The 8,734-nt window shown below is 38.8% G+C and overlaps 1 protein-coding gene across 4 annotated transcripts in view; it reads right to left on the bottom strand.

The window, feature by feature from the left end:
- The window catches only part of CCDC186 (coiled-coil domain containing 186), a 35,390-nt gene that overhangs the window by 25,922 nt on the left and 734 nt on the right, over window positions 1-8,734 (bottom strand). The window contains exon 1 of one of the 4 annotated variants that reach the window (XM_058841207.1): window positions 444-466. The exons of the other annotated variants lie outside the window; for them this stretch is intronic. The gene's annotated coding sequence lies outside the window, so the exon portion shown is untranslated. Of the gene's footprint in view, window positions 1-443; window positions 467-8,734 lie in introns of those variants that run through there. 4 annotated transcript variants of the gene reach the window in all.

The following is an 8,734-nucleotide window of genomic DNA, read 5'->3' on the forward strand; positions in this document are numbered from 1 at the left end:
ACATAACAGTAAAGGCTGGTACTGGCAAGGGTCACAACCATTTATCACACTGCTTAAACTAAGATGTGCTTATCTGCTAAATTGCTGCTAGCACGACTGACTGGAATCAGAGGAAGGGAACAGAGAGCTTGCCAATGCAGTGTGTGAACAGCACACCAGCTTTTGAATACAAATGTCTCCCAGGTATGTCAGGGAATGCAAAGACTCATGAAATAGCAAATTTTTAATTCACTTTCTGTTACGCAAGAGAAACACCTTCTAAAAACCGCTAACCAAATGATAAAATTAAGAACAAATACAACAATGAGTCATTTAAGCTCTTCAAGGAAGTACCTGATACAGTCTAAATATTGATTATCCTGGGAGAGCATCAAAAATTTCAATACATACTCCTGTAACATGCCAACAAAAGGAAGAATAAAATTATTTCCAATAGCTACTACCTTCAGCAGCAGTCCAGAGAAGATTATGCTGTAACAGCAAATTCTCACTTCAGAGTCCATCCACTGGCACAGAGAAAAGCAGTTTCTGCAACACTCAGTCCTCCTCTTCCCTCTGCTGAAAGTATGTGCACTCCTAACTTCCTAAGGAAGCTGTTGGCACCCTCATCCCTTGGCTGTTCATGCACTGTACTGGTTGAAAATCCTCCTCCCCATGGCAATACTGCTAATTCTAATTAGGAACACCACCTTCCTAGCTCTAGCCTGCTATCCAGTGAGTACAGGCACGTGCCATGGTTCTGGTATGTTTTAATTTCACATTATGCTATTTCAAACTGCCTGTCTTTTCAATCCTCCTATTGAATGCAAATGTGATTCTTTTAAATCCCTGACTACAAAGGCCTTTCCTAAGCAGATGCACTACTAATACTAGCATTTAATTTCATAAAATGGATAGAATTTGACCCAAGCACTCAATCCTTATGCTGTAAATATTCAAGGAGGAAATTACCTTGCTTCAGCCAATTTCAAAATACATGTGAGATGACAGCTAAAGAAACACATTAAATGATAACTATAAGAAACTTCCACTGACATGTAGCTCTCTAGAAGACTTCACTAAAAAGGGAAAAAAAGAAAGTGTGCCTTGTCACCTAGTAACTACCACCATGGGGCTCTTTACAACAAACAGATTAAAGAGTGACAGAAGTGTGTGCCTGGGTGGTTCTGTAAGCAAACTTAAGGTCAAGGTCCTGAGAAACAAAAAAAATCACTGCTTCAAGAGTAAAAAAATATATTTATACCTCAATGCCTAAAAATACTGCAGATCTCTCTGCAAAAAAGGGCAGGAAGGAATAATGCTTCACTGGTGTGGCCATGTACAAAACCTTGTTCAACCCAGGCTTGATATGAAAGCGAAGAACATTGAGATAAGTGACTCTGAGGCACAAAGCCTTCTGAAAGGGGAGTAATAAGAACTTAATACAGCAAATGCAGTTTACTGGACACCAGATGCATTCAGCTACACATTACATAACATAATGGCCAGTAGGAGTCAATTATTTTAGCTCCTTTCAACAAGAAAGGGTTTTGCATCATCTTTGGATGATGTTTTCCACTCCTGGCTGTGCTCCTAAGAGGCCTTGAAGTATAGTCACTGATGAAGAGGGAATCATCTACTCTCCAAAAAAGTACACATTCAATCCACAAAATCGTGAAAAAGCAGTTCTCACATCAGCTCAGACCATACATGCTCTTTAACTCTGGATATAAAAAAAGCATCCAGACAGGTTTTATAGGATATGAAACAAGCTCGTTTTTAAACAGAAGTATGAGATAGCTTTCCTCTTTCCATTTCATATCAGTCACAGCAGAGTACTCAAATTTCCTTCAGTAACAGACTAAAGTCTCAAAACTACTCAAAGCTGCCATAGAGTTGTGATGCATTTCAGAGAGCAGGTGGGGGACAAGGAAAGGAGTGATGAAGTACTCCATCAGTCACAGGCAGATGACTCCAACACTCAGCAGTGTCCTAAGTACCATGACATGGCCTGGCAAGCAGCTCAGTGACAGAAAAACCTGGTGACACCAACAAAAGCAGACAAAGTTCCCAGAAGTCCCTACTGCTCTTATAATGGTGCCACCTCAGGACTCAGAGTTGCTCTGTCACTGCAGTGTGAGCTTTAAACTTGTTAAGGAATCATTGCACACCTCTAAACAAAGTCCATGTATTTACAGGAAAAACCTATCTAGAAAATAAGGCCCTTGAAATTGCTTCAGAGCAATTCTCTTAAAGCTGTAATACGTAATCTGTACTTCCTGGTTCCTTGTCAAGAAGTGGATGACAGCTCACAAAATTTGTGCTGCTGCACTTTGTTTTCCATGATGGCACATTCTGAAGGTAAGTTTCTCTGCAAATTCATCTTAAAAATCCAAGCAAACATCCCTAAGCAGTAGTCTCCTCAAATGCTCTGTAACCCTCAGGATCCTTCCATATTGGTTCTGGTTTCTGAACTCTGCAGTTCAGGTTTAGTGTCCAGTGTCAACAACCAGGAGAAGGGATGCTTGTCCTTTGGAGAGTTTCTTATGGAGACAGCTAGAAAAAGGGGTTTTCTTAACATTCAGACTCCCCAGTGAGAGCAAATAATGACTTCTTTTCCCTAGTACCACACCAAAAGACTGGGCAGCAACACACAGCTCAAATAACCAGCTGTCTGTCCCAGGCACTTTTACTGCTCTCTGTAAAGCATTCCAACTGATTTTACAAACATCTCTGCTCTTCTGTGTCCTCTCTAATTCAACCAAAAATGCCTGTTTATGGGTTTATAGAGATTTTTGTTTGCTTTTGTTTGCATCCTAATGTTGTAGAAGCAAGACACATAAAAAAGCTCCATTTTGATACTGATGGTGCTGGACGCAGACATCTACGAATCCTTCCAGTTTTGGCAAAACTGAATTTAGGAAAGCAGTTTAGGAAGTTAGGATAGAGACATACAGTTTACCTATATATATATATATAAAGTTGTGGGGCTTCTCTCTGCATAGCCCAGTGCCAGATGAACAGAAAATTCTACAGCCCAGCTAAACCAGATAGGAATGTAATGCTTTCACAATGACTGCCCTGTTTGTTCACCTGCAATACTTCAGAAACCAAAGTAGAGCACTGAAGCACCTGAAACTGTAGCTGGTCTAAAGAGATACCAGGTATGGGTCCTTTTTATTACTCTGGCTTTCTAACAGCCCTCCAATCAAGAGGCCTGTTCATTGATAAATGTTATATCTGTAAAAATAAATACTTTTAACTTAGTTGTACAGTCTTTCAAATATTAGCCAATAATAAAATAATAAAGGTTAAAAAGCCAAGATACACACACCAAAAGGCTACTAAAAAACTCCAAACTACCAGCTAAAACTAGAACTGGGAGATCTGGCAGACTTTTTTTTTTTTTTTTTTTACAATGAAAAGCATTATCCTCATACAATTTTAAGTGCAAAGAAAATACTGACTTTCTTCCTTTATCACCCAATAGCAAATTAAAATGCAGACATGTGAATTTGCAAGAGGAAGGTATATGCATTTCACAGCTATTTTGAAGATTCACACTTACACCTCAAGTCACATTGTAAATCACTGTCCCATTACTCCAGCTCTCCAACTATCAGTTAAAGCTCCCAGCAACCTGCCCAGACACACCTGTGGACTGGACTCAGCTACAAATGAAACACCCACTATGTCTTACAGTGTTCTGTGTCTTGACCTGTAAAAGCACTGAGCACAAGTAGTTCCCCATCTTAGCAACAACATGGAGGTGAGCTGAGACTTCTGCTCTTTCTGTTGGAATGGAATCTAACATTTACTTCACATGCAAGCAAGGACTGTCTTTTACTAATACTGAGCAGTGTTTCAAAATGTACCTTTTTTCTGACATGATTTTCAAAAATTCTTATAAAAATCAGCAATGCCCTAAATCTGTCCTGAGACAGCAGCTTTATATTTAACCCCTGAAAGCTGTTATTCAACAATAACTATGATTTTAAAAAGGAGGCTAGGGTACATGCCAACTCAGAATCAATATATACTCCACCATTTATACTACTCAGCCTCCTATTCATTCACATTAAATAATATATACTATTAAATTCCAATCCACAGATTGATTTTTATACATGGTTCATTACACTCAAGCGGAATCCCATCTTGGAAGCACCTCTCTTCATGTAAGCAGCTACTGAAGCTCATGAAGCAAAGATAAATATGTAACTTTACCAAAAGCACATTTATCATTTATAGTGCAGTAATAGGTTGGTTCTTTCCCAATCACTGCAGCATAGACTAAAGGCTCTGCTAAAGAGATTTTTTTATACTGCCTTACATTTCCACTCATGCATCTACAAAATGAAGTGACATAAGACTGAAATGTCACCAGTCAAAAGACTTTCATGATAAAGCTCTGATGCTCACCAGAAGACCCTACTAAAAGCAAAAACTGCATGTGAGCACCATTTGAACGGGTCAGTTACAGACCCACTTCCCTCTTGCTGGTTCCTGAGCAACAAAAAGGGAGAGTACAAGTGCTTTAGCCAGTTCAGTTGCAAATTCAAGAGTTAATGTGAGATGTAACACCAGAGATGGACTTTGTATTTCAAAGACTTAACAGGATTTATTGGCTGAAGAATACTGAAGAGAATAATGATTTGTAGAGTTTTCTTGACAAGTCACACACATGTATATGAAGCAACCAGCAACCGAGTGTAAAAAAGCTTCACAAATGCCTCAGCATTTATTAGAAACAAAACTTAACTGAACAGTTTGTTCCACAAGGGTCTGTTCATCTCCTTTAGCTACCATGCTATAAAATATTCCATTAGAAACACAATCTTAGATGAATCACAACAGAAAAATAAAGTACTTCCTATTATCCTTAAAGACATTATCCTTAACCAGAGACATTGAAGTAAGCATTAACAGCCACACAGCAGTTAGAATCAGTTGCCATTTTAATTCAATTTCCAACCTGTTACACTCAGGTGAGAGATGAACCCGTTAGACAGTTTATGTGCTACCAAGTGTATAATGACAACCCAACAGGATTTCTTAATAACTTTGGGGTACGAAAACATTTCTAGCTTCTTACAGTTGTGTTATTCATTGCAAAACCCAAAAAGCCTCTCTTCAAGAACTTTTCACTTCCTTTTTACACAATAATCATTGCTTAAGTAAATTAAAATGCTTTTTCGAGTCAGTGCCAACCTGTCATTGCATCAGAACTCTTGGTAACAATTTTACATGACAAGACTAAAAACAAAAGTGAAGAGAAGTTTTATAGTTTGTTTTAGCTCACTGTAATCCTAATAATACTTTTACTTAAGCTGATCTGGACAGACTGACCATACCTTTCTACTTCATTTCCTGGGTGAAGTTTTTGGTTTCTTTTTCCTAAGGCTAGTTTTTTCCATAGCTACTGTCTACTAGTCAACACAGTGATCAGCAAAACACACTTTCCTATTGTTTCCAGTTAATACCCAGCTTACCTGTGTTTTGCATGGTATCTTTCACAAGAATTCTGTCACAAAAGGCTTTCTCAGACTAAGCATTACATCACCAGGTAACACTGCAGAACAGGGAAGCTCAAGTACTAGAGATAACTCTGTTTTCCACTGAAGTTTGTTTAAAAAAAACCAAAAAAACAGGATTCTGCTAAAGAAGTTCTGGCTTACCTAAGATACAAAATGCAGCTCTACTGTATAGCAGCTGTGTAGAGAGACAAATCAAAGGTTTGAACTAAACTGAAAGGGACTGGGCTAAAAACCTCAAAAAAAATCCAGGTATTTTACATAATCTAATATAAGATGAATTTCAAAGTCCTTCAGGCTTCAAGCTTATATATTTGCTTACAATTCCACATTCAACAATAATCAGAGTAGCAAGCTACCCAAGTTATGAAACGCATTAAAAGGAGATGAACTGGATTGGAAAGCATCACACTGCCTAAGAAAAAGAATTCTTAACCTGAAGAAGAGATGATGTTGATCACCACCGCTTGTACTCCATACAAAAAAGAGGGTGGCCATGAGGTCTCACACACTCCCAGTCATCCTGTATTTAGAGACAGCACAGATAGGAAGCAAAAGAAACACAGCAGAGTTCCACCCACTCTAGGTATCCCAATATTAATTCACTTTTGTCCAAGATCAAGTCAAAGTGGAAAAGCTGGCTGTACACTGGGACATGGAGTCCTCCAGCCCAGGAAGAACTTGACACAGCTTCTGACTCAACTCACACAAAGACCTGCTTTGATTCACGTACTCCAAGGGAAGGAGTGGAACAGTGACTGTATCCAGTGGGTACTCCAGGATTTCATTGCTTTTATCAGTTTAACACTTCAGCTCAATTATTCTTCTCTAGTTTTAATGTGACTTCATTAAACACCAATGACAGACAGTGCCAAGATGCAAAGCTCAGCATTTCTATCAATTCTTTGAACATGAGACAAGTACTTTGGAATACAAGGTTTACTCAAACTTTGTATTTGCCCTCCTTTGCTTATATCACAAGTTAGATAGGTGAACAGAAATGTACAATTCCTTCAAGGCAGCATCAGGTGTTCTATCAAACTCATGTACATGGTTAATATTATGGTCACATTAACTCTTCGTCTGGAGTCAACAGCACGACTCCAAAATAAAGTTCATCCATTAAGGTTTACCAAGTGAGGCTGGTTTGCTCCCATCATAACACAAGTCATGAGGTACACCTTGAAAGTGTTGGGGTTTTTTTGTCATAGGAGCCCCAACATTGGAAGCTCATTGGAAGCTCAGGGGAAAACAACACGTTAGCTACAGCATCCTTTTACTGTGAACATCACATGAGGCTTGGATACTTCAGGGTTTACACACAGACTTGTAATCTTCTGTGTGTCTTCAGCACAGAACAACTCCTACTCCAAGTCAATAAAATGAGTCTCTAAGTCAGCAACCAAAGAATGCAATGCCAGCAATTGTCACTGCTAGCACTACTGTCACCTCTTCAAGTTTTAACACCCTGCCTTCAGTTCTGCTTACAACAAGGCCAGGAGCAGCTCTGTCCTTACTAGAACCCTGTTTACAATCACCTTCTGACACTGATAACATCACCTGTACAAAGAAGAATGTCTTAAGGGAGGGGAAGAAATCAAGTTTCTGACTACACAACCTGGACAAAGCATACATTTTATGACAGCTCTTCTACACCTATAACAGAGCCATAACTCCTGTTCACACTACAGAAGCCAGAGCTCTGGCAGACCTTCTTACAATCCTGTACTATCGTGTCATTGGTAACACATCAATCTTGGAATATTTGGCACTGGAGACTGCAGTATGTCCTTCCAATGGCTCTTTTCAAATGCTGTTTCCAGAACATGCAAAAGGCTGTAAAATTCCAGCCATGGAATTACTGTCTGTATGGACACTACATACTGAAAAACACCATTTGGGGGGATGGTACAGTTTACTGTTTTCAAATCTTTCCTAGAGTTTCTCCAGTATCCATGAAAACATGTAAACACTTCAATCCTTTAAGGATGTGAAAAGAGTCAACTGTGAGCTCTACAGAATAATGACTTCCATTACTTAATCTAAGAGGAAGTATTATAGACAATATTATAACAGTATCAGCATTCCATGTACTTCTTGAAATCAGGGTCATGATTTTCCCCTCTCTTCTGACACTGATTTGTTTCTGATGAGATTTTTTTTTCACCCTCAATTTGAGGGTCTTGGACTATGACTTGAAGGTAAGTATTATCCATGAGGCTATCCAATATCGTCTTTGGCAACCGGAAAATAAGTACAGAACAAGTCAGCTCAGAATTAAGTACAGGATATTGCTTCCTGGAACCCACATCTACTAATTTAACATGCCTAATAAAACTGTTAAATCCAGAAAAACACTGCCTTTCTATTTTTTCACAGCTCTTTAAAAAGCCAGCTTCAGGAAATTCAGTATTAGCTTCAGGTAGCATTAAGAAACAGAGCTGCTAATTAGGACCAGATTAACCACTCTCTGTATTTGGTTCCTCAGTCCTTTTCTCAACAGTTTGAAACAGTGAACCTTACAATGCCAACAGACATCTGTCAACAACTCCAAATCGAGTCTTAAAAAATGATAGAAAAATCCTGTTTTGAAACCAGACAAGAACAGATGAGTGAAGATTTTCAGAAAAATAAGAGCTCAAAGGCAATATAGAACTAGTTTTTTTTTTTATATATAAAACAAATAACATATCAAATGTCAGCTTACAGCCTCCTGAAACATCTTCATACTTTCAGTTTCTCATATCTTCAGAGCTTAACCATTTCCTCCCTAAAGTCAACGGCAACATAAGCCTTCATAGCAGCCAGTGATTACATTTCCTTGCCCATAAACACAGCTGTGGCTCACAGTTTCAACCATTTCCTTATACAACATATTGGGACAGTGGCCATACCTGGATTTTTAGTGCATTCTGCTTGCAACACTAACTTCTAAAAAGCAGTTTTACAAGAGGATAAAGCAAACCAGCACTAAAGCCAGAATGGCATACTTCTCATCTTACACACAGATCTCAGTTCCCTTAAGAAATCCTCCTTTGGTCTGCACAGAGTCTTGCTGGAAGCATACATGTATCAGACTCACCTGTGCAGACTATTTTCCGGGACAAGAGCCAAAATCTGCAAGCCTACATCATAATCATTTTGCTAAAGTCCTTCTTTGAAACCTAGAAGGGCAAGCAGCTTTTACAAATACCATCTGCAAAAACAAGGACACGTACCCT

This window comes from Poecile atricapillus, chromosome 6 (assembly GCF_030490865.1).
Source record: "Poecile atricapillus isolate bPoeAtr1 chromosome 6, bPoeAtr1.hap1, whole genome shotgun sequence".
NCBI lineage: Eukaryota > Metazoa > Chordata > Aves > Passeriformes > Paridae > Poecile > Poecile atricapillus.